This window comes from Ambystoma mexicanum, chromosome 2q, assembly GCF_040938575.1.
Source record: "Ambystoma mexicanum isolate Mex_15411 chromosome 2q, UKY_AmexF1_1, whole genome shotgun sequence".
In the NCBI taxonomy this organism is placed as follows: domain Eukaryota; kingdom Metazoa; phylum Chordata; class Amphibia; order Caudata; family Ambystomatidae; genus Ambystoma; species Ambystoma mexicanum.
Window position 1 is genome coordinate 127,267,494 of NC_090924.1, and position 26,092 is coordinate 127,293,585.

General features: G+C 47.5%; 27 non-coding genes across 27 annotated transcripts; all 27 read left to right on the top strand.

Moving 5' to 3' along the window:
* The first annotated feature begins 272 nt into the window (after window positions 1–272).
* On the top strand, window positions 273–344 carry TRNAP-UGG (transfer RNA proline (anticodon UGG)). The gene has a single exon. It is a non-coding gene; the product is annotated as a tRNA-Pro (tRNA).
* A 420-nt stretch (window positions 345–764) lies between these two features.
* On the top strand, window positions 765–837 carry TRNAV-CAC (transfer RNA valine (anticodon CAC)). Its single transcript has one exon. It is a non-coding gene; the product is annotated as a tRNA-Val (tRNA).
* A 1,325-nt stretch (window positions 838–2,162) lies between these two features.
* On the top strand, window positions 2,163–2,234 carry TRNAP-UGG (transfer RNA proline (anticodon UGG)). Its single transcript has one exon. It is a non-coding gene; the product is annotated as a tRNA-Pro (tRNA).
* A 420-nt stretch (window positions 2,235–2,654) lies between these two features.
* On the top strand, window positions 2,655–2,729 carry TRNAV-CAC (transfer RNA valine (anticodon CAC)). The gene has a single exon. It is a non-coding gene; the product is annotated as a tRNA-Val (tRNA).
* A 1,315-nt stretch (window positions 2,730–4,044) lies between these two features.
* On the top strand, window positions 4,045–4,116 carry TRNAP-UGG (transfer RNA proline (anticodon UGG)). Its single transcript has one exon. It is a non-coding gene; the product is annotated as a tRNA-Pro (tRNA).
* A 420-nt stretch (window positions 4,117–4,536) lies between these two features.
* TRNAV-CAC (transfer RNA valine (anticodon CAC)) lies at window positions 4,537–4,611 on the top strand. The gene has a single exon. It is a non-coding gene; the product is annotated as a tRNA-Val (tRNA).
* A 1,314-nt stretch (window positions 4,612–5,925) lies between these two features.
* Window positions 5,926–5,997, top strand: TRNAP-UGG (transfer RNA proline (anticodon UGG)). Its single transcript has one exon. It is a non-coding gene; the product is annotated as a tRNA-Pro (tRNA).
* A 420-nt stretch (window positions 5,998–6,417) lies between these two features.
* Window positions 6,418–6,490, top strand: TRNAV-CAC (transfer RNA valine (anticodon CAC)). The gene has a single exon. It is a non-coding gene; the product is annotated as a tRNA-Val (tRNA).
* A 1,807-nt stretch (window positions 6,491–8,297) lies between these two features.
* TRNAV-CAC (transfer RNA valine (anticodon CAC)) lies at window positions 8,298–8,372 on the top strand. The gene has a single exon. It is a non-coding gene; the product is annotated as a tRNA-Val (tRNA).
* Window positions 8,373–9,697: 1,325 nt separating this feature from the next.
* On the top strand, window positions 9,698–9,769 carry TRNAP-UGG (transfer RNA proline (anticodon UGG)). Its single transcript has one exon. It is a non-coding gene; the product is annotated as a tRNA-Pro (tRNA).
* A 420-nt stretch (window positions 9,770–10,189) lies between these two features.
* Window positions 10,190–10,264, top strand: TRNAV-CAC (transfer RNA valine (anticodon CAC)). Its single transcript has one exon. It is a non-coding gene; the product is annotated as a tRNA-Val (tRNA).
* Window positions 10,265–11,593: 1,329 nt separating this feature from the next.
* TRNAP-UGG (transfer RNA proline (anticodon UGG)) lies at window positions 11,594–11,665 on the top strand. The gene has a single exon. It is a non-coding gene; the product is annotated as a tRNA-Pro (tRNA).
* A 421-nt stretch (window positions 11,666–12,086) lies between these two features.
* TRNAV-CAC (transfer RNA valine (anticodon CAC)) lies at window positions 12,087–12,159 on the top strand. Its single transcript has one exon. It is a non-coding gene; the product is annotated as a tRNA-Val (tRNA).
* Window positions 12,160–13,474: 1,315 nt separating this feature from the next.
* Window positions 13,475–13,546, top strand: TRNAP-UGG (transfer RNA proline (anticodon UGG)). Its single transcript has one exon. It is a non-coding gene; the product is annotated as a tRNA-Pro (tRNA).
* Window positions 13,547–13,966: 420 nt separating this feature from the next.
* TRNAV-CAC (transfer RNA valine (anticodon CAC)) lies at window positions 13,967–14,039 on the top strand. Its single transcript has one exon. It is a non-coding gene; the product is annotated as a tRNA-Val (tRNA).
* A 1,315-nt stretch (window positions 14,040–15,354) lies between these two features.
* Window positions 15,355–15,426, top strand: TRNAP-UGG (transfer RNA proline (anticodon UGG)). The gene has a single exon. It is a non-coding gene; the product is annotated as a tRNA-Pro (tRNA).
* Window positions 15,427–15,846: 420 nt separating this feature from the next.
* TRNAV-CAC (transfer RNA valine (anticodon CAC)) lies at window positions 15,847–15,919 on the top strand. Its single transcript has one exon. It is a non-coding gene; the product is annotated as a tRNA-Val (tRNA).
* A 1,313-nt stretch (window positions 15,920–17,232) lies between these two features.
* TRNAP-UGG (transfer RNA proline (anticodon UGG)) lies at window positions 17,233–17,304 on the top strand. Its single transcript has one exon. It is a non-coding gene; the product is annotated as a tRNA-Pro (tRNA).
* Window positions 17,305–17,724: 420 nt separating this feature from the next.
* Window positions 17,725–17,797, top strand: TRNAV-CAC (transfer RNA valine (anticodon CAC)). Its single transcript has one exon. It is a non-coding gene; the product is annotated as a tRNA-Val (tRNA).
* Window positions 17,798–19,112: 1,315 nt separating this feature from the next.
* On the top strand, window positions 19,113–19,184 carry TRNAP-UGG (transfer RNA proline (anticodon UGG)). Its single transcript has one exon. It is a non-coding gene; the product is annotated as a tRNA-Pro (tRNA).
* A 420-nt stretch (window positions 19,185–19,604) lies between these two features.
* Window positions 19,605–19,677, top strand: TRNAV-CAC (transfer RNA valine (anticodon CAC)). Its single transcript has one exon. It is a non-coding gene; the product is annotated as a tRNA-Val (tRNA).
* Window positions 19,678–20,992: 1,315 nt separating this feature from the next.
* On the top strand, window positions 20,993–21,064 carry TRNAP-UGG (transfer RNA proline (anticodon UGG)). Its single transcript has one exon. It is a non-coding gene; the product is annotated as a tRNA-Pro (tRNA).
* Window positions 21,065–21,484: 420 nt separating this feature from the next.
* Window positions 21,485–21,557, top strand: TRNAV-CAC (transfer RNA valine (anticodon CAC)). Its single transcript has one exon. It is a non-coding gene; the product is annotated as a tRNA-Val (tRNA).
* Window positions 21,558–22,872: 1,315 nt separating this feature from the next.
* TRNAP-UGG (transfer RNA proline (anticodon UGG)) lies at window positions 22,873–22,944 on the top strand. The gene has a single exon. It is a non-coding gene; the product is annotated as a tRNA-Pro (tRNA).
* Window positions 22,945–23,364: 420 nt separating this feature from the next.
* TRNAV-CAC (transfer RNA valine (anticodon CAC)) lies at window positions 23,365–23,437 on the top strand. The gene has a single exon. It is a non-coding gene; the product is annotated as a tRNA-Val (tRNA).
* A 1,313-nt stretch (window positions 23,438–24,750) lies between these two features.
* Window positions 24,751–24,822, top strand: TRNAP-UGG (transfer RNA proline (anticodon UGG)). The gene has a single exon. It is a non-coding gene; the product is annotated as a tRNA-Pro (tRNA).
* Window positions 24,823–25,242: 420 nt separating this feature from the next.
* TRNAV-CAC (transfer RNA valine (anticodon CAC)) lies at window positions 25,243–25,317 on the top strand. Its single transcript has one exon. It is a non-coding gene; the product is annotated as a tRNA-Val (tRNA).
* The last annotated feature ends 775 nt before the right edge of the window (window positions 25,318–26,092 follow it).

Here is a 26,092-nt window from a genome sequence, read left to right on the forward strand (position 1 = left end):
AGCATAAGAGGAATAAAGGAAGGAAGGAAGGAAGGAAGGAACAGTGTATCGCAAGCACCTTCCACCCTGATGTCAATGGGCCACCAACCTTCGGGATGAGGAGGAGACCTGTGAAGACAGTCAGAGCGTGCCGACTGGGGCATTCATTTGGCTCATACACCGACAAGGCTTTCAGCGGCAGGAACAAACTTCAGGAATAGGCATTCTTGGCCTCGAATCCTAAGGGGGGTGCAAACGCTGAGGACAATTCCGTCAAATGCTCAAAGGACCGTGGCTCGTTGGTCTAGGGGTATGATTCTCGCTTTGGGTGCGAGAGGTCCCGGGTTCAAATCCCGGACGAGCCCAATCAAGGTGGTTAACTTGAGCTCCTTTTTTTTGTTTTTTCAATGTTATTTTCATTGGACAGACTCTCTGGTTTTCTCGGTAAGCAGTAGTCGATGAACAATTCACTTCCTGAACCTCTTTGCGTGCCATGTCCTTGCGACAAGCACTTTGTGTTCTCTGTTAGCTCTCAGTAACATTCCTTGATTTGCTTGTGAGTTTTGGCCGTCCGATCTCAAAGTGGAAATATGTCCTTCCCTCTGTACGCTGCATAGGCCCTCAGCTGGCATACTTGTATATGTGCGCATGCTTGATAGGACGTATGTTTTAGGCTGGATTGTGTGAGCTTCAGGCGCAAGGCATTTGATTAGTCTTTAAGCAGGTCCACTTGCACTGCCCTTTGCACCTGTTCTCCCAGTCCCTACAAAGGTGAGCAAGCAGCTGTTTCTGTAGTGTAGTGGTTATCACGTTCGCCTCACACGCGAAAGGTCCCCGGTTCGAGACCGGGCAGAAACACTCTCTGCTGGCATTTTACACAAAATAGTTTTTTTCCCCTTTTGTCACACACAAATGTAAAGTATGAACTTATTTGCGTTCCCATGGAAATAGCATATGCTCTCAAGAGCTTGAGAAATACACTGGGAAGGCAAGCATCCTCACATGTATTCTGTATATGGGGCCAATAAAAAAATGCACGCGCTTGCATTTTGTGTATGTAATGTTGCAGAGCACAGAGAGGATTTATTTTCCCTACTGCTGGGTATTTGGGTCTCTGGGATCACAGTTGGGTCCGCTCCGTCCTCTGAAATGGTCCATATTAGTTACATAGGTTAGTGTACCAAAGAAATAATACATTTTCATATACAGCTTCTTCATTTCTGTGTTCTGAGGGATTACCAGTTGTAAGAAATGCACTTGCCGGTACAGTGATTCCCTGGCTTTCTCTGGCCCGAGAAAGCTTTTCCTCTGAAGTGGGAACAGAAGTTGGACTGCTTCTGCTGAACTTCCTGAAAGCAGAGCTGGCGGGAGGAGGGACTTTTTGAGTGCTGGGAAAATTTGAGCTGGAAATTTGCATCGGCTGGACAGAGATTGCTTGGAGCAGCCAAAATATAATAACGGCCATGCCGCTCAAGTAAAGCAGAAAGCTTTTAGTATACACCTTTTGCACTCTTGTCAACGAAGCTGGGCTCTGTGAATGCTCACCCTACGCAAGAAAAGAGAACAGACTTTGCTGGTGACCTAAATATATCTCGCCTGATCGAGCCTGATCGAGCACGATCGAGCTCTGAGTGAGCAGCTGTGCAATGGTCATCTTTACCAAAGGGGAGATGCTGCTTTTTCCAGTGTCACGCCCATGCTCTCAGGGCTGGAGGGAGGAGGGCTGCTTTTTGTTTTTACAGGCAAAAGGAAAGGCCCAGCCCTCAGAGCTTCTGCCAATGCAGATCCCAGCAGGTGCAAAATAAAGGCTCTCCCCCACCTTGCCAGCTGCAGATTGATCAGAAGACTGCTAGTCTAGTGTGTTGGGCCACTTTCTCTCTTCTGTGTATCGTCCCCTCTTATTACATAAACAGCATAAGAGGAATAAAGGAAGGAAGGAAGGAAGGAAGGAACAGTGTATCGCAAGCACCTTCCACCCTGATGTCAATGGGCCACCAACCTTCGGGATGAGGAGGAGACCTGTGAAGACAGTCAGAGCGTGCCGACTGGGGCATTCATTTGGCTCATACACCGACAAGGCTTTCAGCGGCAGGAACAAACTTCAGGAATAGGCATTCTTGGCCTCGAATCCTAAGGGGGGTGCAAACGCTGAGGACAATTCCGTCAAATGCTCAAAGGACCGTGGCTCGTTGGTCTAGGGGTATGATTCTCGCTTTGGGTGCGAGAGGTCCCGGGTTCAAATCCCGGACGAGCCCAATCAAGGTGGTTAACTTGAGCTCCTTTTTTTTGTTTTTTCAATGTTATTTTCATTGGACAGACTCTCTGGTTTTCTCGGTAAGCAGTAGTCGATGAACAATTCACTTCCTGAACCTCTTTGCGTGCCATGTCCTTGCGACAAGCACTTTGTGTTCTCTGTTAGCTCTCAGTAACATTCCTTGATTTGCTTGTGAGTTTTGGCCGTCCGATCTCAAAGTGGAAATATGTCCTTCCCTCTGTACGCTGCATAGGCCCTCAGCTGGCATACTTGTATATGTGCGCATGCTTGATAGGACGTATGTTTTAGGCTGGATTGTGTGAGCTTCAGGCGCAAGGCATTTGATTAGTCTTTAAGCAGGTCCACTTGCACTGCCCTTTGCACCTGTTCTCCCAGTCCCTACAAAGGTGAGCAAGCAGCTGTTTCTGTAGTGTAGTGGTTATCACGTTCGCCTCACACGCGAAAGGTCCCCCCGGTTCGAGACCGGGCAGAAACACTCTCTGCTGGCATTTTACACAAAATAGTTTTTTTCCCCTTTTGTCACACACAAATGTAAAGTATGAACTTATTTGCGTTCCCATGGAAATAGCATATGCTCTCAAGAGCTTGAGAAATACACTGGGAAGGCAAGCATCCTCACATGTATTCTGTATATGGGGCCAATAAAAAAATGCACGCGCTTGCATTTTGTGTATGTAATGTTGCAGAGCACAGAGAGGATTTATTTTCCCTACTGCTGGGTATTTGGGTCTCTGGGATCACAGTTGGGTCCGCTCCGTCCTCTGAAATGGTCCATATTAGTTACATAGGTTAGTGTACCAAAGAAATAATACATTTTCATATACAGCTTCTTCATTTCTGTGTTCTGAGGGATTACCAGTTGTAAGAAATGCACTTGCCGGTACAGTGATTCCCTGGCTTTCTCTGGCCCGAGAAAGCTTTTCCTCTGAAGTGGGAACAGAAGTTGGACTGCTTCTGCTGAACTTCCTGAAAGCAGAGCTGGCGGGAGGAGGGACTTTTTGAGTGCTGGGAAAATTTGAGCTGGAAATTTGCATCGGCTGGACAGAGATTGCTTGGAGCAGCCAAAATATAATAACGGCCATGCCGCTCAAGTAAAGCAGAAAGCTTTTAGTATACACCTTTTGCACTCTTGTCAACGAAGCTGGGCTCTGTGAATGCTCACCCTACGCAAGAAAAGAGAACAGACTTTGCTGGTGACCTAAATATATCTCGCCTGATCGAGCACGATCGAGCTCTGAGTGAGCAGCTGTGCAATGGTCATCTTTACCAAAGGGGAGATGCTGCTTTTTCCAGTGTCACGCCCATGCTCTCAGGGCTGGAGGGAGGAGGGCTGCTTTTTGTTTTTACAGGCAAAAGGAAAGGCCCAGCCCTCAGAGCTTCTGCCAATGCAGATCCCAGCAGGTGCAAAATAAAGGCTCTCCCCCACCTTGCCAGCTGCAGATTGATCAGAAGACTGCTAGTCTAGTGTGTTGGGCCACTTTCTCTCTTCTGTGTATCGTCCCCTCTTATTACATAAACAGCATAAGAGGAATAAAGGAAGGAAGGAAGGAAGGAAGGAACAGTGTATCGCAAGCACCTTCCACCCTGATGTCAATGGGCCACCAACCTTCGGGATGAGGAGGAGACCTGTGAAGACAGTCAGAGCGTGCCGACTGGGGCATTCATTTGGCTCATACACCGACAAGGCTTTCAGCGGCAGGAACAAACTTCAGGAATAGGCATTCTTGGCCTCGAATCCTAAGGGGGGTGCAAACGCTGAGGACAATTCCGTCAAATGCTCAAAGGACCGTGGCTCGTTGGTCTAGGGGTATGATTCTCGCTTTGGGTGCGAGAGGTCCCGGGTTCAAATCCCGGACGAGCCCAATCAAGGTGGTTAACTTGAGCTCCTTTTTTTTGTTTTTTCAATGTTATTTTCATTGGACAGACTCTCTGGTTTTCTCGGTAAGCAGTAGTCGATGAACAATTCACTTCCTGAACCTCTTTGCGTGCCATGTCCTTGCGACAAGCACTTTGTGTTCTCTGTTAGCTCTCAGTAACATTCCTTGATTTGCTTGTGAGTTTTGGCCGTCCGATCTCAAAGTGGAAATATGTCCTTCCCTCTGTACGCTGCATAGGCCCTCAGCTGGCATACTTGTATATGTGCGCATGCTTGATAGGACGTATGTTTTAGGCTGGATTGTGTGAGCTTCAGGCGCAAGGCATTTGATTAGTCTTTAAGCAGGTCCACTTGCACTGCCCTTTGCACCTGTTCTCCCAGTCCCTACAAAGGTGAGCAAGCAGCTGTTTCTGTAGTGTAGTGGTTATCACGTTCGCCTCACACGCGAAAGGTCCCCCCGGTTCGAGACCGGGCAGAAACACTCTCTGCTGGCATTTTACACAAAATAGTTTTTTTCCCCTTTTGTCACACACAAATGTAAAGTATGAACTTATTTGCGTTCCCATGGAAATAGCATATGCTCTCAAGAGCTTGAGAAATACACTGGGAAGGCAAGCATCCTCACATGTATTCTGTATATGGGGCCAATAAAAAAATGCACGCGCTTGCATTTTGTGTATGTAATGTTGCAGAGCACAGAGAGGATTTATTTTCCCTACTGCTGGGTATTTGGGTCTCTGGGATCACAGTTGGGTCCGCTCCGTCCTCTGAAATGGTCCATATTAGTTACATAGGTTAGTGTACCAAAGAAATAATACATTTTCATATACAGCTTCTTCATTTCTGTGTTCTGAGGGATTACCAGTTGTAAGAAATGCACTTGCCGGTACAGTGATTCCCTGGCTTTCTCTGGCCCGAGAAAGCTTTTCCTCTGAAGTGGGAACAGAAGTTGGACTGCTTCTGCTGAACTTCCTGAAAGCAGAGCTGGCGGGAGGAGGGACTTTTTGAGTGCTGGGAAAATTTGAGCTGGAAATTTGCATCGGCTGGACAGAGATTGCTTGGAGCAGCCAAAATATAATAACGGCCATGGCGCTCAAGTAAAGCAGAAAGCTTTTAGTATACACCTTTTGCACTCTTGTCAACGAAGCTGGGCTCTGTGAATGCTCACCCTACGCAAGAAAAGAGAACAGACTTTGCTGGTGACCTAAATATATCTCGCTGATCGAGCACGATCGAGCTCTGAGTGAGCAGCTGTGCAATGGTCATCTTTACCAAAGGGGAGATGCTGCTTTTTCCAGTGTCACGCCCATGCTCTCAGGGCTGGAGGGAGGAGGGCTGCTTTTTGTTTTTACAGGCAAAAGGAAAGGCCCAGCCCTCAGAGCTTCTGCCAATGCAGATCCCAGCAGGTGCAAAATAAAGGCTCTCCCCCACCTTGCCAGCTGCAGATTGATCAGAAGACTGCTAGTCTAGTGTGTTGGGCCACTTTCTCTCTTCTGTGTATCGTCCCCTCTTATTACATAAACAGCATAAGAGGAATAAAGGAAGGAAGGAAGGAAGGAAGGAACAGTGTATCGCAAGCACCTTCCACCCTGATGTCAATGGGCCACCAACCTTCGGGATGAGGAGGAGACCTGTGAAGACAGTCAGAGCGTGCCGACTGGGGCATTCATTTGGCTCATACACCGACAAGGCTTTCAGCGGCAGGAACAAACTTCAGGAATAGGCATTCTTGGCCTCGAATCCTAAGGGGGGTGCAAACGCTGAGGACAATTCCGTCAAATGCTCAAAGGACCGTGGCTCGTTGGTCTAGGGGTATGATTCTCGCTTTGGGTGCGAGAGGTCCTGGGTTCAAATCCCGGACGAGCCCAATCAAGGTGGTTAACTTGAGCTCCTTTTTTTTGTTTTTTCAATGTTATTTTCATTGGACAGACTCTCTGGTTTTCTCGGTAAGCAGTAGTCGATGAACAATTCACTTCCTGAACCTCTTTGCGTGCCATGTCCTTGCGACAAGCACTTTGTGTTCTCTGTTAGCTCTCAGTAACATTCCTTGATTTGCTTGTGAGTTTTGGCCGTCCGATCTCAAAGTGGAAATATGTCCTTCCCTCTGTACGCTGCATAGGCCCTCAGCTGGCATACTTGTATATGTGCGCATGCTTGATAGGACGTATGTTTTAGGCTGGATTGTGTGAGCTTCAGGCGCAAGGCATTTGATTAGTCTTTAAGCAGGTCCACTTGCACTGCCCTTTGCACCTGTTCTCCCAGTCCCTACAAATGTGAGCAAGCAGCTGTTTCTGTAGTGTAGTGGTTATCACGTTCGCCTCACACGCGAAAGGTCCCCGGTTCGAGACCGGGCAGAAACACTCTCTGCTGGCATTTTACACAAAATAGTTTTTTTCCCCTTTTGTCACACACAAATGTAAAGTATGAACTTATTTGCGTTCCCATGGAAATAGCATATGCTCTCAAGAGCTTGAGAAATACACTGGGAAGGCAAGCATCCTCACATGTATTCTGTATATGGGGCCAATAAAAAAATGCACGCGCTTGCATTTTGTGTATGTAATGTTGCAGAGCACAGAGAGGATTTATTTTCCCTACTGCTGGGTATTTGGGTCTCTGGGATCACAGTTGGGTCCGCTCCGTCCTCTGAAATGGTCCATATTAGTTACATAGGTTAGTGTACCAAAGAAATAATACATTTTCATATACAGCTTCTTCATTTCTGTGTTCTGAGGGATTACCAGTTGTAAGAAATGCACTTGCCGGTACAGTGATTCCCTGGCTTTCTCTGGCCCGAGAAAGCTTTTCCTCTGAAGTGGGAACAGAAGTTGGACTGCTTCTGCTGAACTTCCTGAAAGCAGAGCTGGCGGGAGGAGGGACTTTTTGAGTGCTGGGAAAATTTGAGCTGGAAATTTGCATCGGCTGGACAGAGATTGCTTGGAGCAGCCAAAATATAATAACGGCCATGCCGCTCAAGTAAAGCAGAAAGCTTTTAGTATACACCTTTTGCACTCTTGTCAACGAAGCTGGGCTCTGTGAATGCTCACCCTACGCAAGAAAAGAGAACAGACTTTGCTGGTGACCTAAATATATCTCGCCTGATCGAGCACGATCGAGCTCTGAGTGAGCAGCTGTGCAATGGTCATCTTTACCAAAGGGGAGATGCTGCTTTTTCCAGTGTCACGCCCATGCTCTCAGGGCTGGAGGGAGGAGGGCTGCTTTTTGTTTTTACAGGCAAAAGGAAAGGCCCAGCCCTCAGAGCTTCTGCCAATGCAGATCCCAGCAGGTGCAAAATAAAGGCTCTCCCCCACCTTGCCAGCTGCAGATTGATCAGAAGACTGCTAGTCTAGTGTGTTGGGCCACTTTCTCTCTTCTGTGTATCGTCCCCTCTTATTACATAAACAGCATAAGAGGAATAAAGGAAGGAAGGAAGGAAGGAAGGAACAGTGTATCGCAAGCACCTTCCACCCTGATGTCAATGGGCCACCAACCTTCGGGATGAGGAGGAGACCTGTGAAGACAGTCAGAGCGTGCCGACTGGGGCATTCATTTGGCTCATACACCGACAAGGCTTTCAGCGGCAGGAACAAACTTCAGGAATAGGCATTCTTGGCCTCGAATCCTAAGGGGGGTGCAAACGCTGAGGACAATTCCGTCAAATGCTCAAAGGACCGTGGCTCGTTGGTCTAGGGGTATGATTCTCTCTTTGGGTGCGAGAGGTCCCGGGTTCAAATCCCGGACGAGCCCAATCAAGGTGGTTAACTTGAGCTCCTTTTTTTTGTTTTTTCAATGTTATTTTCATTGGACAGACTCTCTGGTTTTCTCGGTAAGCAGTAGTCGATGAACAATTCACTTCCTGAACCTCTTTGCGTGCCATGTCCTTGCGACAAGCACTTTGTGTTCTCTGTTAGCTCTCAGTAACATTCCTTGATTTGCTTGTGAGTTTTGGCCGTCCGATCTCAAAGTGGAAATATGTCCTTCCCTCTGTACGCTGCATAGGCCCTCAGCTGGCATACTTGTATATGTGCGCATGCTTGATAGGACGTATGTTTTAGGCTGGATTGTGTGAGCTTCAGGCGCAAGGCATTTGATTAGTCTTTAAGCAGGTCCACTTGCACTGCCCTTTGCACCTGTTCTCCCAGTCCCTACAAAGGTGAGCAAGCAGCTGTTTCTGTAGTGTAGTGGTTATCACGTTCGCCTCACACGCGAAAGGTCCCCCCGGTTCGAGACCGGGCAGAAACACTCTCTGCTGGCATTTTACACAAAATAGTTTTTTTCCCCTTTTGTCACACACAAATGTAAAGTATGAACTTATTTGCGTTCCCATGGAAATAGCATATGCTCTCAAGAGCTTGAGAAATACACTGGGAAGGCAAGCATCCTCACATGTATTCTGTATATGGGGCCAATAAAAAAATGCACGCGCTTGCATTTTGTGTATGTAATGTTGCAGAGCACAGAGAGGATTTATTTTCCCTACTGCTGGGTATTTGGGTCTCTGGGATCACAGTTGGGTCCGCTCCGTCCTCTGAAATGGTCCATATTAGTTACATAGGTTAGTGTACCAAAGAAATAATACATTTTCATATACAGCTTCTTCATTTCTGTGTTCTGAGGGATTACCAGTTGTAAGAAATGCACTTGCCGGTACAGTGATTCCCTGGCTTTCTCTGGCCCGAGAAAGCTTTTCCTCTGAAGTGGGAACAGAAGTTGGACTGCTTCTGCTGAACTTCCTGAAAGCAGAGCTGGCGGGAGGAGGGACTTTTTGAGTGCTGGGAAAATTTGAGCTGGAAATTTGCATCGGCTGGACAGAGATTGCTTGGAGCAGCCAAAATATAATAACGGCCATGGCGCTCAAGTAAAGCAGAAAGCTTTTAGTATACACCTTTTGCACTCTTGTCAACGAAGCTGGGCTCTGTGAATGCTCACCCTACGCAAGAAAAGAGAACAGACTTTGCTGGTGACCTAAATATATCTCGCCTGATCGAGCCTGATCGAGCACGATCGAGCTCTGAGTGAGCAGCTGTGCAATGGTCATCTTTACCAAAGGGGAGATGCTGCTTTTTCCAGTGTCACGCCCATGCTCTCAGGGCTGGAGGGAGGAGGGCTGCTTTTTGTTTTTACAGGCAAAAGGAAAGGCCCAGCCCTCAGAGCTTCTGCCAATGCAGATCCCAGCAGGTGCAAAATAAAGGCTCTCCCCCACCTTGCCAGCTGCAGATTGATCAGAAGACTGCTAGTCTAGTGTGTTGGGCCACTTTCTCTCTTCTGTGTATCGTCCCCTCTTATTACATAAACAGCATAAGAGGAATAAAGGAAGGAAGGAAGGAAGGAAGGAACAGTGTATCGCAAGCACCTTCCACCCTGATGTCAATGGGCCACCAACCTTCGGGATGAGGAGGAGACCTGTGAAGACAGTCAGAGCGTGCCGACTGGGGCATTCATTTGGCTCATACACCGACAAGGCTTTCAGCGGCAGGAACAAACTTCAGGAATAGGCATTCTTGGCCTCGAATCCTAAGGGGGGTGCAAACGCTGAGGACAATTCCGTCAAATGCTCAAAGGACCGTGGCTCGTTGGTCTAGGGGTATGATTCTCGCTTTGGGTGCGAGAGGTCCCGGGTTCAAATCCCGGACGAGCCCAATCAAGGTGGTTAACTTGAGCTCCTTTTTTTTGTTTTTTCAATGTTATTTTCATTGGACAGACTCTCTGGTTTTCTCGGTAAGCAGTAGTCGATGAACAATTCACTTCCTGAACCTCTTTGCGTGCCATGTCCTTGCGACAAGCACTTTGTGTTCTCTGTTAGCTCTCAGTAACATTCCTTGATTTGCTTGTGAGTTTTGGCCGTCCGATCTCAAAGTGGAAATATGTCCTTCCCTCTGTACGCTGCATAGGCCCTCAGCTGGCATACTTGTATATGTGCGCATGCTTGATAGGACGTATGTTTTAGGCTGGATTGTGTGAGCTTCAGGCGCAAGGCATTTGATTAGTCTTTAAGCAGGTCCACTTGCACTGCCCTTTGCACCTGTTCTCCCAGTCCCTACAAAGGTGAGCAAGCAGCTGTTTCTGTAGTGTAGTGGTTATCACGTTCGCCTCACACGCGAAAGGTCCCCCCGGTTCGAGACCGGGCAGAAACACTCTCTGCTGGCATTTTACACAAAATAGTTTTTTTCCCCTTTTGTCACACACAAATGTAAAGTATGAACTTATTTGCGTTCCCATGGAAATAGCATATGCTCTCAAGAGCTTGAGAAATACACTGGGAAGGCAAGCATCCTCACATGTATTCTGTATATGGGGCCAATAAAAAAATGCACGCGCTTGCATTTTGTGTATGTAATGTTGCAGAGCACAGAGAGGATTTATTTTCCCTACTGCTGGGTATTTGGGTCTCTGGGATCACAGTTGGGTCCGCTCCGTCCTCTGAAATGGTCCATATTAGTTACATAGGTTAGTGTACCAAAGAAATAATACATTTTCATATACAGCTTCTTCATTTCTGTGTTCTGAGGGATTACCAGTTGTAAGAAATGCACTTGCCGGTACAGTGATTCCCTGGCTTTCTCTGGCCCGAGAAAGCTTTTCCTCTGAAGTGGGAACAGAAGTTGGACTGCTTCTGCTGAACTTCCTGAAAGCAGAGCTGGCGGGAGGAGGGACTTTTTGAGTGCTGGGAAAATTTGAGCTGGAAATTTGCATCGGCTGGACAGAGATTGCTTGGAGCAGCCAAAATATAATAACGGCCATGGCGCTCAAGTAAAGCAGAAAGCTTTTAGTATACACCTTTTGCACTCTTGTCAACGAAGCTGGGCTCTGTGAATGCTCACCCTACGCAAGAAAAGAGAACAGACTTTGCTGGTGACCTAAATATATCTCGCCTGATCGAGCCTGATCGAGCACGATCGAGCTCTGAGTGAGCAGCTGTGCAATGGTCATCTTTACCAAAGGGGAGATGCTGCTTTTTCCAGTGTCACGCCCATGCTCTCAGGGCTGGAGGGAGGAGGGCTGCTTTTTGTTTTTACAGGCAAAAGGAAAGGCCCAGCCCTCAGAGCTTCTGCCAATGCAGATCCCAGCAGGTGCAAAATAAAGGCTCTCCCCCACCTTGCCAGCTGCAGATTGATCAGAAGACTGCTAGTCTAGTGTGTTGGGCCACTTTCTCTCTTCTGTGTATCGTCCCCTCTTATTACATAAACAGCATAAGAGGAATAAAGGAAGGAAGGAAGGAAGGAAGGAAGGAACAGTGTATCGCAAGCACCTTCCACCCTGATGTCAATGGGCCACCAACCTTCGGGATGAGGAGGAGACCTGTGAAGACAGTCAGAGCGTGCCGACTGGGGCATTCATTTGGCTCATACACCGACAAGGCTTTCAGCGGCAGGAACAAACTTCAGGAATAGGCATTCTTGGCCTCGAATCCTAAGGGGGGTGCAAACGCTGAGGACAATTCCGTCAAATGCTCAAAGGACCGTGGCTCGTTGGTCTAGGGGTATGATTCTCGCTTTGGGTGCGAGAGGTCCCGGGTTCAAATCCCGGACGAGCCCAATCAAGGTGGTTAACTTGAGCTCCTTTTTTTTTGTTTTTTCAATGTTATTTTCATTGGACAGACTCTCTGGTTTTCTCGGTAAGCAGTAGTCGATGAACAATTCACTTCCTGAACCTCTTTGCGTGCCATGTCCTTGCGACAAGCACTTTGTGTTCTCTGTTAGCTCTCAGTAACATTCCTTGATTTGCTTGTGAGTTTTGGCCGTCCGATCTCAAAGTGGAAATATGTCCTTCCCTCTGTACGCTGCATAGGCCCTCAGCTGGCATACTTGTATATGTGCGCATGCTTGATAGGACGTATGTTTTAGGCTGGATTGTGTGAGCTTCAGGCGCAAGGCATTTGATTAGTCTTTAAGCAGGTCCACTTGCACTGCCCTTTGCACCTGTTCTCCCAGTCCCTACAAAGGTGAGCAAGCAGCTGTTTCTGTAGTGTAGTGGTTATCACGTTCGCCTCACACGCGAAAGGTCCCCGGTTCGAGACCGGGCAGAAACACTCTCTGCTGGCATTTTACACAAAATAGTTTTTTTCCCCTTTTGTCACACACAAATGTAAAGTATGAACTTATTTGCGTTCCCATGGAAATAGCATATGCTCTCAAGAGCTTGAGAAATACACTGGGAAGGCAAGCATCCTCACATGTATTCTGTATATGGGGCCAATAAAAAAATGCACGCGCTTGCATTTTGTGTATGTAATGTTGCAGAGCACAGAGAGGATTTATTTTCCCTACTGCTGGGTATTTGGGTCTCTGGGATCACAGTTGGGTCCGCTCCGTCCTCTGAAATGGTCCATATTAGTTACATAGGTTAGTGTACCAAAGAAATAATACATTTTCATATACAGCTTCTTCATTTCTGTGTTCTGAGGGATTACCAGTTGTAAGAAATGCACTTGCCGGTACAGTGATTCCCTGGCTTTCTCTGGCCCGAGAAAGCTTTTCCTCTGAAGTGGGAACAGAAGTTGGACTGCTTCTGCTGAACTTCCTGAAAGCAGAGCTGGCGGGAGGAGGGACTTTTTGAGTGCTGGGAAAATTTGAGCTGGAAATTTGCATCGGCTGGACAGAGATTGCTTGGAGCAGCCAAAATATAATAACGGCCATGGCGCTCAAGTAAAGCAGAAAGCTTTTAGTATACACCTTTTGCACTCTTGTCAACGAAGCTGGGCTCTGTGAATGCTCACCCTACGCAAGAAAAGAGAACAGACTTTGCTGGTGACCTAAATATATCTCGCCTGATCGAGCACGATCGAGCTCTGAGTGAGCAGCTGTGCAATGGTCATCTTTACCAAAGGGGAGATGCTGCTTTTTCCAGTGTCACGCCCATGCTCTCAGGGCTGGAGGGAGGAGGGCTGCTTTTTGTTTTTACAGGCAAAAGGAAAGGCCCAGCCCTCAGAGCTTCTGCCAATGCAGATCCCAGCAGGTGCAAAATAAAGGCTCTCCCCCACCTTGCCAGCTGCAGATTGATCAGAAGACTGCTAGTCTAGTGTGTTGGGCCACTTTCTCTCTTCTGTGTATCGTCCCCTCTTATTACATAAACAGCATAAGAGGAATAAAGGAAGGAAGGAAGGAAGGAAGGAACAGTGTATCGCAAGCACCTTCCACCCTGATGTCAATGGGCCACCAACCTTCGGGATGAGGAGGAGACCTGTGAAGACAGTCAGAGCGTGCCGACTGGGGCATTCATTTGGCTCATACACCGACAAGGCTTTCAGCGGCAGGAACAAACTTCAGGAATAGGCATTCTTGGCCTCGAATCCTAAGGGGGGTGCAAACGCTGAGGACAATTCCGTCAAATGCTCAAAGGACCGTGGCTCGTTGGTCTAGGGGTATGATTCTCGCTTTGGGTGCGAGAGGTCCCGGGTTCAAATCCCGGACGAGCCCAATCAAGGTGGTTAACTTGAGCTCCTTTTTTTTGTTTTTTCAATGTTATTTTCATTGGACAGACTCTCTGGTTTTCTCGGTAAGCAGTAGTCGATGAACAATTCACTTCCTGAACCTCTTTGCGTGCCATGTCCTTGCGACAAGCACTTTGTGTTCTCTGTTAGCTCTCAGTAACATTCCTTGATTTGCTTGTGAGTTTTGGCCGTCCGATCTCAAAGTGGAAATATGTCCTTCCCTCTGTACGCTGCATAGGCCCTCAGCTGGCATACTTGTATATGTGCGCATGCTTGATAGGACGTATGTTTTAGGCTGGATTGTGTGAGCTTCAGGCGCAAGGCATTTGATTAGTCTTTAAGCAGGTCCACTTGCACTGCCCTTTGCACCTGTTCTCCCAGTCCCTACAAAGGTGAGCAAGCAGCTGTTTCTGTAGTGTAGTGGTTATCACGTTCGCCTCACACGCGAAAGGTCCCCGGTTCGAGACCGGGCAGAAACACTCTCTGCTGGCATTTTACACAAAATAGTTTTTTTCCCCTTTTGTCACACACAAATGTAAAGTATGAACTTATTTGCGTTCCCATGGAAATAGCATATGCTCTCAAGAGCTTGAGAAATACACTGGGAAGGCAAGCATCCTCACATGTATTCTGTATATGGGGCCAATAAAAAAATGCACGCGCTTGCATTTTGTGTATGTAATGTTGCAGAGCACAGAGAGGATTTATTTTCCCTACTGCTGGGTATTTGGGTCTCTGGGATCACAGTTGGGTCCGCTCCGTCCTCTGAAATGGTCCATATTAGTTACATAGGTTAGTGTACCAAAGAAATAATACATTTTCATATACAGCTTCTTCATTTCTGTGTTCTGAGGGATTACCAGATGTAAGAAATTCACTTGCCGGTACAGTGATTCCCTGGCTTTCTCTGGCCCGAGAAAGCTTTTCCTCTGAAGTGGGAACAGAAGTTGGACTGCTTCTGCTGAACTTCCTGAAAGCAGAGCTGGCGGGAGGAGGGACTTTTTGAGTGCTGGGAAAATTTGAGCTGGAAATTTGCATCGGCTGGACAGAGATTGCTTGGAGCAGCCAAAATATAATAACGGCCATGGCGCTCAAGTAAAGCAGAAAGCTTTTAGTATACACCTTTTGCACTCTTGTCAACGAAGCTGGGCTCTGTGAATGCTCACCCTACGCAAGAAAAGAGAACAGACTTTGCTGGTGACCTAAATATATCTCGCCTGATCGAGCACGATCGAGCTCTGAGTGAGCAGCTGTGCAATGGTCATCTTTACCAAAGGGGAGATGCTGCTTTTTCCAGTGTCACGCCCATGCTCTCAGGGCTGGAGGGAGGAGGGCTGCTTTTTGTTTTTACAGGCAAAAGGAAAGGCCCAGCCCTCAGAGCTTCTGCCAATGCAGATCCCAGCAGGTGCAAAATAAAGGCTCTCCCCCACCTTGCCAGCTGCAGATTGATCAGAAGACTGCTAGTCTAGTGTGTTGGGCCACTTTCTCTCTTCTGTGTATCGTCCCCTCTTATTACATAAACAGCATAAGAGGAATAAAGGAAGGAAGGAAGGAAGGAAGGAACAGTGTATCGCAAGCACCTTCCACCCTGATGTCAATGGGCCACCAACCTTCGGGATGAGGAGGAGACCTGTGAAGACAGTCAGAGCGTGCCGACTGGGGCATTCATTTGGCTCATACACCGTCAAGGCTTTCAGCGGCAGGAACAAACTTCTGGAATAGGCATTCTTGGCCTCGAATCCTAAGGGGGGTGCAAACGCTGAGGACAATTCCGTCAAATGCTCAAAGGACTGTGGCTCGTTGGTCTAGGGGTATGATTCTCGCTTTGGGTGCGGGAGGTCCCGGGTTCAAATCCCGGACGAGCCCAATCAAGGTGGTTAACTTGAGCTCCTTTTTTTTGTTTTTTCAATGTTATTTTCATTGGACAGACTCTCTGGTTTTCTCGGTAAGCAGTAGTCGATGAACAATTCACTTCCTGAACCTCTTTGCGTGCCATGTCCTTGCGACAAGCACTTTGTGTTCTCTGTTAGCTCTCAGTAACATTCCTTGATTTGCTTGTGAGTTTTGGCCGTCCGATCTCAAAGTGGAAATATGTCCTTCCCTCTGTACGCTGCATAGGCCCTCAGCTGGCATACTTGTATATGTGCGCATGCTTGATAGGACGTATGTTTTAGGCTGGATTGTGTGAGCTTCAGGCGCAAGGCATTTGATTAGTCTTTAAGCAGGTCCACTTGCACTGCCCTTTGCACCTGTTCTCCCAGTCCCTACAAAGGTCAGCAAGCAGCTGTTTCTGTAGTGTAGTGGTTATCACGGTCGCCTCACACGCGAAAGGTCCCCGGTTCGAGACCGGGCAGAAACACTCTCTGCTGGCATTTTACACAAAATAGTTTTTTTCCCCTTTTGTCACACACAAATGTAAAGTATGAACTTATTTGCGTTCTCATGGAAATAGCATATGCTCTCAAGAGCTTGAGAAATACACTGGAAGGCAAGCATCCTCACATGTATTCTGTATATGGGGCCAATAAAAAAATGCACGCGCTTGCATTTTGTGTATGTAATGTTGCAGAGCACAGAGAGGATTTATTTTCCCTACTGCTGGGTATTTGGGTCTCTGGGATCACAGTTGGGTCCGCTCCGTCCTCTGAAATGGTCCATATTAGTTACATAGGTTAGTGTACCAAAGAAATAATACATTTTCATATACAGCTTCTTCATTTCTGTGTTCTGAGGGATTACCAGTTGTAAGAAATGCACTTGCCGGTACAGTGATTCCCTGGCTTTCTCTGGCCCGAGAAAGCTTTTCCTCTGAAGTGGGAACAGAAGTTGGACTGCTTCTGCTGAACTTCCTGAAAGCAGAGCTGGCGGGAGGAGGGACTTTTTGAGTGCTGGGAAAATTTGAGCTGGAAATTTGCATCGGCTGGACAGAGATTGCTTGGAGCAGCCAAAATATAATAACGGCCATGGCGCTCAAGTAAAGCAGAAAGCTTTTAGTATACACCTTTTGCACTCTTGTCAACGAAGCTGGGCTCTGTGAATGCTCACCCTACGCAAGAAAAGAGAACAGACTTTGCTGGTGACCTAAATATATCTCGCTGATCGAGCACGATCGAGCTCTGAGTGAGCAGCTGTGCAATGGTCATCTTTACCAAAGGGGAGATGCTGCTTTTTCCAGTGTCACGCCCATGCTCTCAGGGCTGGAGGGAGGAGGGCTGCTTTTTGTTTTTACAGGCAAAAGGAAAGGCCCAGCCCTCAGAGCTTCTGCCAATGCAGATCCCAGCAGGTGCAAAATAAAGGCTCTCCCCCACCTTGCCAGCTGCAGATTGATCAGAAGACTGCTAGTCTAGTGTGTTGGGCCACTTTCTCTCTTCTGTGTATCGTCCCCTCTTATTACATAAACAGCATAAGAGGAATAAAGGAAGGAAGGAAGGAAGGAAGGAACAGTGTATCGCAAGCACCTTCCACCCTGATGTCAATGGGCCACCAACCTTCGGGATGAGGAGGAGACCTGTGAAGACAGTCAGAGCGTGCCGACTGGGGCATTCATTTGGCTCATACACCGACAAGGCTTTCAGCGGCAGGAACAAACTTCAGGAATAGGCATTCTTGGCCTCGAATCCTAAGGGGGGTGCAAACGCTGAGGACAATTCCGTCAAATGCTCAAAGGACCGTGGCTCGTTGGTCTAGGGGTATGATTCTCGCTTTGGGTGCGAGAGGTCCCGGGTTCAAATCCCGGACGAGCCCAATCAAGGTGGTTAACTTGAGCTCCTTTTTTTTGTTTTTTCAATGTTATTTTCATTGGACAGACTCTCTGGTTTTCTCGGTAAGCAGTAGTCGATGAACAATTCACTTCCTGAACCTCTTTGCGTGCCATGTCCTTGCGACAAGCACTTTGTGTTCTCTGTTAGCTCTCAGTAACATTCCTTGATTTGCTTGTGAGTTTTGGCCGTCCGATCTCAAAGTGGAAATATGTCCTTCCCTCTGTACGCTGCATAGGCCCTCAGCTGGCATACTTGTATATGTGCGCATGCTTGATAGGACGTATGTTTTAGGCTGGATTGTGTGAGCTTCAGGCGCAAGGCATTTGATTAGTCTTTAAGCAGGTCCACTTGCACTGCCCTTTGCACCTGTTCTCCCAGTCCCTACAAAGGTGAGCAAGCAGCTGTTTCTGTAGTGTAGTGGTTATCACGTTCGCCTCACACGCGAAAGGTCCCCGGTTCGAGACCGGGCAGAAACACTCTCTGCTGGCATTTTACACAAAATAGTTTTTTTCCCCTTTTGTCACACACAAATGTAAAGTATGAACTTATTTGCGTTCCCATGGAAATAGCATATGCTCTCAAGAGCTTGAGAAATACACTGGGAAGGCAAGCATCCTCACATGTATTCTGTATATGGGGCCAATAAAAAAATGCACGCGCTTGCATTTTGTGTATGTAATGTTGCAGAGCACAGAGAGGATTTATTTTCCCTACTGCTGGGTATTTGGGTCTCTGGGATCACAGTTGGGTCCGCTCCGTCCTCTGAAATGGTCCATATTAGTTACATAGGTTAGTGTACCAAAGAAATAATACATTTTCATATACAGCTTCTTCATTTCTGTGTTCTGAGGGATTACCAGTTGTAAGAAATGCACTTGCCGGTACAGTGATTCCCTGGCTTTCTCTGGCCCGAGAAAGCTTTTCCTCTGAAGTGGGAACAGAAGTTGGACTGCTTCTGCTGAACTTCCTGAAAGCAGAGCTGGCGGGAGGAGGGACTTTTTGAGTGCTGGGAAAATTTGAGCTGGAAATTTGCATCGGCTGGACAGAGATTGCTTGGAGCAGCCAAAATATAATAACGGCCATGGCGCTCAAGTAAAGCAGAAAGCTTTTAGTATACACCTTTTGCACTCTTGTCAACGAAGCTGGGCTCTGTGAATGCTCACCCTACGCAAGAAAAGAGAACAGACTTTGCTGGTGACCTAAATATATCTCGCCTGATCGAGCACGATCGAGCTCTGAGTGAGCAGCTGTGCAATGGTCATCTTTACCAAAGGGGAGATGCTGCTTTTTCCAGTGTCACGCCCATGCTCTCAGGGCTGGAGGGAGGAGGGCTGCTTTTTGTTTTTACAGGCAAAAGGAAAGGCCCAGCCCTCAGAGCTTCTGCCAATGCAGATCCCAGCAGGTGCAAAATAAAGGCTCTCCCCCACCTTGCCAGCTGCAGATTGATCAGAAGACTGCTAGTCTAGTGTGTTGGGCCACTTTCTCTCTTCTGTGTATCGTCCCCTCTTATTACATAAACAGCATAAGAGGAATAAAGGAAGGAAGGAAGGAAGGAAGGAACAGTGTATCGCAAGCACCTTCCACCCTGATGTCAATGGGCCACCAACCTTCGGGATGAGGAGGAGACCTGTGAAGACAGTCAGAGCGTGCCGACTGGGGCATTCATTTGGCTCATACACCGACAAGGCTTTCAGCGGCAGGAACAAACTTCAGGAATAGGCATTCTTGGCCTCGAATCCTAAGGGGGGTGCAAACGCTGAGGACAATTCCGTCAAATGCTCAAAGGACCGTGGCTCGTTGGTCTAGGGGTATGATTCTCGCTTTGGGTGCGAGAGGTCCCGGGTTCAAATCCCGGACGAGCCCAATCAAGGTGGTTAACTTGAGCTCCTTTTTTTTGTTTTTTCAATGTTATTTTCATTGGACAGACTCTCTGGTTTTCTCGGTAAGCAGTAGTCGATGAACAATTCACTTCCTGAACCTCTTTGCGTGCCATGTCCTTGCGACAAGCACTTTGTGTTCTCTGTTAGCTCTCAGTAACATTCCTTGATTTGCTTGTGAGTTTTGGCCGTCCGATCTCAAAGTGGAAATATGTCCTTCCCTCTGTACGCTGCATAGGCCCTCAGCTGGCATACTTGTATATGTGCGCATGCTTGATAGGACGTATGTTTTAGGCTGGATTGTGTGAGCTTCAGGCGCAAGGCATTTGATTAGTCTTTAAGCAGGTCCACTTGCACTGCCCTTTGCACCTGTTCTCCCAGTCCCTACAAAGGTGAGCAAGCAGCTGTTTCTGTAGTGTAGTGGTTATCACGTTCGCCTCACACGCGAAAGGTCCCCGGTTCGAGACCGGGCAGAAACACTCTCTGCTGGCATTTTACACAAAATAGTTTTTTTCCCCTTTTGTCACACACAAATGTAAAGTATGAACTTATTTGCGTTCCCATGGAAATAGCATATGCTCTCAAGAGCTTGAGAAATACACTGGGAAGGCAAGCATCCTCACATGTATTCTGTATATGGGGCCAATAAAAAAATGCACGCGCTTGCATTTTGTGTATGTAATGTTGCAGAGCACAGAGAGGATTTATTTTCCCTACTGCTGGGTATTTGGGTCTCTGGGATCACAGTTGGGTCCGCTCCGTCCTCTGAAATGGTCCATATTAGTTACATAGGTTAGTGTACCAAAGAAATAATACATTTTCATATACAGCTTCTTCATTTCTGTGTTCTGAGGGATTACCAGTTGTAAGAAATGCACTTGCCGGTACAGTGATTCCCTGGCTTTCTCTGGCCCGAGAAAGCTTTTCCTCTGAAGTGGGAACAGAAGTTGGACTGCTTCTGCTGAACTTCCTGAAAGCAGAGCTGGCGGGAGGAGGGACTTTTTGAGTGCTGGGAAAATTTGAGCTGGAAATTTGCATCGGCTGGACAGAGATTGCTTGGAGCAGCCAAAATATAATAACGGCCATGGCGCTCAAGTAAAGCAGAAAGCTTTTAGTATACACCTTTTGCACTCTTGTCAACGAAGCTGGGCTCTGTGAATGCTCACCCTACGCAAGAAAAGAGAACAGACTTTGCTGGTGACCTAAATATATCTCGCCTGATCGAGCACGATCGAGCTCTGAGTGAGCAGCTGTGCAATGGTCATCTTTACCAAAGGGGAGATGCTGCTTTTTCCAGTGTCACGCCCATGCTCTCAGGGCTGGAGGGAGGAGGGCTGCTTTTTGTTTTTACAGGCAAAAGGAAAGGCCCAGCCCTCAGAGCTTCTGCCAATGCAGATCCCAGCAGGTGCAAAATAAAGGCTCTCCCCCACCTTGCCAGCTGCAGATTGATCAGAAGACTGCTAGTCTAGTGTGTTGGGCCACTTTCTCTCTTCTGTGTATCGTCCCCTCTTATTACATAAACAGCATAAGAGGAATAAAGGAAGGAAGGAAGGAAGGAAGGAACAGTGTATCGCAAGCACCTTCCACCCTGATGTCAATGGGCCACCAACCTTCGGGATGAGGAGGAGACCTGTGAAGACAGTCAGAGCGTGCCGACTGGGGCATTCATTTGGCTCATACACCGACAAGGCTTTCAGCGGCAGGAACAAACTTCAGGAATAGGCATTCTTGGCCTCGAATCCTAAGGGGGGTGCAAACGCTGAGGACAATTCCGTCAAATGCTCAAAGGACCGTGGCTCGTTGGTCTAGGGGTATGATTCTCGCTTTGGGTGCGAGAGGTCCCGGGTTCAAATCCCGGACGAGCCCAATCAAGGTGGTTAACTTGAGCTCCTTTTTTTTGTTTTTTCAATGTTATTTTCATTGGACAGACTCTCTGGTTTTCTCGGTAAGCAGTAGTCGATGAACAATTCACTTCCTGAACCTCTTTGCGTGCCATGTCCTTGCGACAAGCACTTTGTGTTCTCTGTTAGCTCTCAGTAACATTCCTTGATTTGCTTGTGAGTTTTGGCCGTCCGATCTCAAAGTGGAAATATGTCCTTCCCTCTGTACGCTGCATAGGCCCTCAGCTGGCATACTTGTATATGTGCGCATGCTTGATAGGACGTATGTTTTAGGCTGGATTGTGTGAGCTTCAGGCGCAAGGCATTTGATTAGTCTTTAAGCAGGTCCACTTGCACTGCCCTTTGCACCTGTTCTCCCAGTCCCTACAAAGGTGAGCAAGCAGCTGTTTCTGTAGTGTAGTGGTTATCACGTTCGCCTCACACGCGAAAGGTCCCCGGTTCGAGACCGGGCAGAAACACTCTCTGCTGGCATTTTACACAAAATAGTTTTTTTCCCCTTTTGTCACACACAAATGTAAAGTATGAACTTATTTGCGTTCCCATGGAAATAGCATATGCTCTCAAGAGCTTGAGAAATACACTGGGAAGGCAAGCATCCTCACATGTATTCTGTATATGGGGCCAATAAAAAAATGCACGCGCTTGCATTTTGTGTATGTAATGTTGCAGAGCACAGAGAGGATTTATTTTCCCTACTGCTGGGTATTTGGGTCTCTGGGATCACAGTTGGGTCCGCTCCGTCCTCTGAAATGGTCCATATTAGTTACATAGGTTAGTGTACCAAAGAAATAATACATTTTCATATACAGCTTCTTCATTTCTGTGTTCTGAGGGATTACCAGATGTAAGAAATGCACTTGCCGGTACAGTGATTCCCTGGCTTTCTCTGGCCCGAGAAAGCTTTTCCTCTGAAGTGGGAACAGAAGTTGGACTGCTTCTGCTGAACTTCCTGAAAGCAGAGCTGGCGGGAGGAGGGACTTTTTGAGTGCTGGGAAAATTTGAGCTGGAAATTTGCATCGGCTGGACAGAGATTGCTTGGAGCAGCCAAAATATAATAACGGCCATGGCGCTCAAGTAAAGCAGAAAGCTTTTAGTATACACCTTTTGCACTCTTGTCAACGAAGCTGGGCTCTGTGAATGCTCACCCTACGCAAGAAAAGAGAACAGACTTTGCTGGTGACCTAAATATATCTCGCCTGATCGAGCACGATCGAGCTCTGAGTGAGCAGCTGTGCAATGGTCATCTTTACCAAAGGGGAGATGCTGCTTTTTCCAGTGTCACGCCCATGCTCTCAGGGCTGGAGGGAGGAGGGCTGCTTTTTGTTTTTACAGGCAAAAGGAAAGGCCCAGCCCTCAGAGCTTCTGCCAATGCAGATCCCAGCAGGTGCAAAATAAAGGCTCTCCCCCACCTTGCCAGCTGCAGATTGATCAGAAGACTGCTAGTCTAGTGTGTTGGGCCACTTTCTCTCTTCTGTGTATCGTCCCCTCTTATTACATAAACAGCATAAGAGGAATAAAGGAAGGAAGGAAGGAAGGAAGGAACAGTGTATCGCAAGCACCTTCCACCCTGATGTCAATGGGCCACCAACCTTCGGGATGAGGAGGAGACCTGTGAAGACAGTCAGAGCGTGCCGACTGGGGCATTCATTTGGCTCATACACCGTCAAGGCTTTCAGCGGCAGGAACAAACTTCTGGAATAGGCATTCTTGGCCTCGAATCCTAAGGGGGGTGCAAACGCTGAGGACAATTCCGTCAAATGCTCAAAGGACCGTGGCTCGTTGGTCTAGGGGTATGATTCTCGCTTTGGGTGCGGGAGGTCCCGGGTTCAAATCCCGGACGAGCCCAATCAAGGTGGTTAACTTGAGCTCCTTTTTTTTGTTTTTTCAATGTTATTTTCATTGGACAGACTCTCTGGTTTTCTCGGTAAGCAGTAGTCGATGAACAATTCACTTCCTGAACCTCTTTGCGTGCCATGTCCTTGCGACAAGCACTTTGTGTTCTCTGTTAGCTCTCAGTAACATTCCTTGATTTGCTTGTGAGTTTTGGCCGTCCGATCTCAAAGTGGAAATATGTCCTTCCCTCTGTACGCTGCATAGGCCCTCAGCTGGCATACTTGTATATGTGCGCATGCTTGATAGGACGTATGTTTTAGGCTGGATTGTGTGAGCTTCAGGCGCAAGGCATTTGATTAGTCTTTAAGCAGGTCCACTTGCACTGCCCTTTGCACCTGTTCTCCCAGTCCCTACAAAGGTCAGCAAGCAGCTGTTTCTGTAGTGTAGTGGTTATCACGGTCGCCTCACACGCGAAAGGTCCCCGGTTCGAGACCGGGCAGAAACACTCTCTGCTGGCATTTTACACAAAATAGTTTTTTTCCCCTTTTGTCACACACAAATGTAAAGTATGAACTTATTTGCGTTCTCATGGAAATAGCATATGCTCTCAAGAGCTTGAGAAATACACTGGAAGGCAAGCATCCTCACATGTATTCTGTATATGGGGCCAATAAAAAAATGCACGCGCTTGCATTTTGTGTATGTAATGTTGCAGAGCACAGAGAGGATTTATTTTCCCTACTGCTGGGTATTTGGGTCTCTGGGATCACAGTTGGGTCCGCTCCGTCCTCTGAAATGGTCCATATTAGTTACATAGGTTAGTGTACCAAAGAAATAATACATTTTCATATACAGCTTCTTCATTTCTGTGTTCTGAGGGATTACCAGTTGTAAGAAATGCACTTGCCGGTACAGTGATTCCCTGGCTTTCTCTGGCCCGAGAAAGCTTTTCCTCTGAAGTGGGAACAGAAGTTGGACTGCTTCTGCTGAACTTCCTGAAAGCAGAGCTGGCGGGAGGAGGGACTTTTTGAGTGCTGGGAAAATTTGAGCTGGAAATTTGCATCGGCTGGACAGAGATTGCTTGGAGCAGCCAAAATATAATAACGGCCATGGCGCTCAAGTAAAGCAGAAAGCTTTTAGTATACACCTTTTGCACTCTTGTCAACGAAGCTGGGCTCTGTGAATGCTCACCCTACGCAAGAAAAGAGAACAGACTTTGCTGGTGACCTAAATATATCTCGCTGATCGAGCACGATCGAGCTCTGAGTGAGCAGCTGTGCAATGGTCATCTTTACCAAAGGGGAGATGCTGCTTTTTCCAGTGTCACGCCCATGCTCTCAGGGCTGGAGGGAGGAGGGCTGCTTTTTGTTTTTACAGGCAAAAGGAAAGGCCCAGCCCTCAGAGCTTCTGCCAATGCAGATCCCAGCAGGTGCAAAATAAAGGCTCTCCCCCACCTTGCCAGCTGCAGATTGATCAGAAGACTGCTAGTCTAGTGTGTTGGGCCACTTTCTCTCTTCTGTGTATCGTCCCCTCTTATTACATAAACAGCATAAGAGGAATAAAGGAAGGAAGGAAGGAAGGAAGGAACAGTGTATCGCAAGCACCTTCCACCCTGATGTCAATGGGCCACCAACCTTCGGGATGAGGAGGAGACCTGTGAAGACAGTCAGAGCGTGCCGACTGGGGCATTCATTTGGCTCATACACCGACAAGGCTTTCAGCGGCAGGAACAAACTTCAGGAATAGGCATTCTTGGCCTCGAATCCTAAGGGGGGTGCAAACGCTGAGGACAATTCCGTCAAATGCTCAAAGGACCGTGGCTCGTTGGTCTAGGGGTATGATTCTCGCTTTGGGTGCGAGAGGTCCCGGGTTCAAATCCCGGACGAGCCCAATCAAGGTGGTTAACTTGAGCTCCTTTTTTTTGTTTTTTCAATGTTATTTTCATTGGACAGACTCTCTGGTTTTCTCGGTAAGCAGTAGTCGATGAACAATTCACTTCCTGAACCTCTTTGCGTGCCATGTCCTTGCGACAAGCACTTTGTGTTCTCTGTTAGCTCTCAGTAACATTCCTTGATTTGCTTGTGAGTTTTGGCCGTCCGATCTCAAAGTGGAAATATGTCCTTCCCTCTGTACGCTGCATAGGCCCTCAGCTGGCATACTTGTATATGTGCGCATGCTTGATAGGACGTATGTTTTAGGCTGGATTGTGTGAGCTTCAGGCGCAAGGCATTTGATTAGTCTTTAAGCAGGTCCACTTGCACTGCCCTTTGCACCTGTTCTCCCAGTCCCTACAAAGGTGAGCAAGCAGCTGTTTCTGTAGTGTAGTGGTTATCACGTTCGCCTCACACGCGAAAGGTCCCCCCGGTTCGAGACCGGGCAGAAACACTCTCTGCTGGCATTTTACACAAAATAGTTTTTTTCCCCTTTTGTCACACACAAATGTAAAGTATGAACTTATTTGCGTTCCCATGGAAATAGCATATGCTCTCAAGAGCTTGAGAAATACACTGGGAAGGCAAGCATCCTCACATGTATTCTGTATATGGGGCCAATAAAAAAATGCACGCGCTTGCATTTTGTGTATGTAATGTTGCAGAGCACAGAGAGGATTTATTTTCCCTACTGCTGGGTATTTGGGTCTCTGGGATCACAGTTGGGTCCGCTCCGTCCTCTGAAATGGTCCATATTAGTTACATAGGTTAGTGTACCAAAGAAATAATACATTTTCATATACAGCTTCTTCATTTCTGTGTTCTGAGGGATTACCAGTTGTAAGAAATGCACTTGCCGGTACAGTGATTCCCTGGCTTTCTCTGGCCCGAGAAAGCTTTTCCTCTGAAGTGGGAACAGAAGTTGGACTGCTTCTGCTGAACTTCCTGAAAGCAGAGCTGGCGGGAGGAGGGACTTTTTGAGTGCTGGGAAAATTTGAGCTGGAAATTTGCATCGGCTGGACAGAGATTGCTTGGAGCAGCCAAAATATAATAACGGCCATGGCGCTCAAGTAAAGCAGAAAGCTTTTAGTATACACCTTTTGCACTCTTGTCAACGAAGCTGGGCTCTGTGAATGCTCACCCTACGCAAGAAAAGAGAACAGACTTTGCTGGTGACCTAAATATATCTCGCTGATCGAGCACGATCGAGCTCTGAGTGAGCAGCTGTG